At 35.4% G+C, this 2,994-nt stretch overlaps 1 protein-coding gene across 1 annotated transcript in view; it reads right to left on the reverse strand.

Annotated features, from left to right (window-relative positions):
* The window catches only part of LOC118405584 (solute carrier family 15 member 2-like), a 28,094-nt gene extending 25,951 nt beyond the window's left edge, over positions 1-2,143 (reverse strand). Inside the window, exon 1 of the mRNA XM_035805131.1 lies at positions 2,129-2,143. The gene's annotated coding sequence lies outside the window, so the exon portion shown is untranslated. The remainder of the gene's footprint in view (positions 1-2,128) is intronic.
* Between the last annotated feature and the right edge of the window lie 851 nt (positions 2,144-2,994).

Genomic DNA, 2,994 nt, shown 5'->3' on the forward strand with positions numbered 1-2,994 from the left:
TATTCACGTCTCTAACCCAAAACGTTACGCCGCACCTAAGGACGCAGTTAGACATATAGGCTGATGCAACAACTCAAATGATGTAACATTACTAAAATTATTAAATTACTAAAGAAAACAAAGGATAGCATCATTTCAGCTTAAAACAAAGAGATAAAGTAAATTGTACCTTATTTACGATATGTTCCATTCCATATTGCATATGTCATCAATTTTGTTAATCTAAAAAGGTCCTAAACTTTTGACCTCGCTTTGATAGACTCCATTCTGAGACACTTTCCTAACCTTAGAGTGTCTACAGAAAGGATTTGTGAACTCTTTTTGGAAACCTGTGACCACATTTTCTATATTTAGGGATATAGATATGTATATATGTATACCATTTGTAAATTTTTTATAGCTTTTTTTGAGAAGCATGATATGATGTATTCTTTTCAAAATATAGTGATGAAACAAGAAACGGGTATAAACTATTTCAAGAGAGTAAAGTATTTAAACTGCACAGAACTATACTTTGCTTCGTATCCTATTTCCAGTGAAAAATAATTGAACTAGAATGATTCAGTTAATTTTCCCACATTGCGCCGCTTGGGTGTGTGTTTTTGTTATTGTTTACATTGCTGAGGTCATCTGACCACGCCTGTACGTCACCATGTGACTTTCCGTGAATCATTAGTAACAACAACAAACACTGGAAACAGACCGGTATATAACAAGGCTGGGTATTTTTAGCACTATTTGTCTGAAAACCTATGAATAACAAGACGTCGGAATCTAATCCGTCTTAAATTCAAAGCCCAATTTTATGATATTCATCAAATATAATGATCTCAGCAGCAGGTATCGTTATAAAATTTCTAACGTCATCAAATCTAAGCTATAAAACACTACGAGTTTAGTTATATAGAGTTTTAATTCAAGCGATACTGATGTTATCTACATGTATACTATTGGTTGATGAAAAATTTCAGGAACATTCAATTTGTCTTATCATCGTTCTCCTTTGTAAAATTACTTATAAATTTCTATCAAGATTTCACAAACATTGCGTTGCCTATGTGTTGTTTATGGCAAAAAGTGAGTCAAAACGTTATTTTCTATGTCGATGTATTCTGTATCTTGGATAGAATAGAATAGAAGATAAACAGTATTTTGTAGTAGAATGTAGTTTATACAACATGAGAGAGAGCTGATCTTTATAGACGATAGAACGTATTTTTCTTACTTCATATACCTACGTAATACAAAGTAATATTTCTAATGAATTTAGACAAACTTTTGATCGTAAAAACATTCATCTGTTTCCCTCATACAATAAAAGTATTAATTCAATCAATCATCATGAAAGTTACGTTAAAACAAAAGAAGCGTAAGAACATAGAAATTATAAGCCCGAATGACCACTCACCGGTAATTGTATTTCAATGACCAATAATACGCCCTTGATTTAAGTGGTTTTATCAAGAGAAAAAAAAAAAAAAACATCAGAAAACTTTGCCCCGGTCGTTCCATGTCATGGGCCAAGGTCTAACGTTCGTTTGTCCTCTGTTTCACCCCGTATAGGAAGTCTATTGTTACCGTTTGCCCTACTATAAGTAATGCATATCTTCATAATGTATCAACGCACGCGTTGTGCGTTCGCTTTTTCAGAAAAAAAAGTTGGGATGTGGCTACGGCGGTCCAAATTTGACTGCGTCACACGAAAAGAAGTAGTGTAGTAGTGTATATTTTGGTTGCATTCCAAATGAGGGTCTGCATGCTCTTCTCCGGAAGGCGTAATCAGCCTATTTTTACTTACCGTAATTCGTATATAGAAAGATACGTTATTCGTAGCGTGTTGACCATATTTTGCACAATTGCGAAACTTTCATTTCTTACTTAACAGACAATACGCGCAACTAGTTTGGCTCATCAATATTTATTTACATTGGCGAAGCGTGGTCACAATGTTCAGGGTCGCTGCGTTAAAATAAATGAGGTTGCATCGAATCAGAAATAATTTGTATTTCCTAAATATCTCTGTGACAATGCAAACGGCTCAAATGTAGAAAAATCATGCCTTTTTTCAAGAAATACATACTTTTCATGATTAAGATTATTTTCCAATAGTTAAGACGTATTTCCTTACCTGGCGGTGTTCGGACCAACTCTAGGTTGTTGTTATAAACGCGCATGGGCTAAAACCGGTCTAAACCAGTTCGGATGCCAACACCCCGCCCTTTACAATAGTAGTGAATTATTAGCTAAAAAATAAATGCCTTTCTTTGAACGATCGGGGTAAACTATAGTTCATACTGTACATGCTAATAGCTTTATGTGAATGAATACTTGTATAAGTATTCAGATAGCAAAGCATTTGTCAAGTAAGAACTAATCACATAAACCCTTTCAACACATTGGTTACAATTTGACAATACAGAAGGTACTAAACTATTGACTTATATGTGCCATTACTGTTTTAAACATTACTTTGACCTATGCTTCGTATGTTCTAGCCAGCGAAACCTTGCCTGTTTAGTATTTACTTACAATCTGTGAGGTACTTTGATCGAGTCAAGTTCGTCTGAGGGTTAGGTAGAAAGTCCAATGCGAACGTAGCACAAACATGTATATCTACCCCTTTTTAACCTTTGTTTATTCATGAGAAGCTCAAATCGGCCTGCAGGCCGGTTTTCATTGAGGTCATGAGGGAGGTAAGCGTTCGGGTAAAATATAACAGAGATACAGATTACATCGAGTCCTAATAAATCTATCAACATATATCACTACATATACATGGTACAAAACATATAGTAGAGCGAATGCTCGGCGTTCATAGACCGTGTCCGTTCATTTTGGTCATTTCTTTTACTTCAAGAGTCTCTTAAAGCAGGTCAGATTTGGGGCCGTAATTAGTGTGTCTGGTGGTAGGTTGTTTCAGACATTGGGTCCACGGTAGGCTATCGATCTTCTGATGCTCTCTCGTTTAGGTTTGGGACAACCAGCTGACAACTA

The sequence above is a fragment of the Branchiostoma floridae genome, chromosome 18 (genome assembly GCF_000003815.2).
Source record: "Branchiostoma floridae strain S238N-H82 chromosome 18, Bfl_VNyyK, whole genome shotgun sequence".
Lineage (NCBI taxonomy): Eukaryota > Metazoa > Chordata > Leptocardii > Amphioxiformes > Branchiostomatidae > Branchiostoma > Branchiostoma floridae.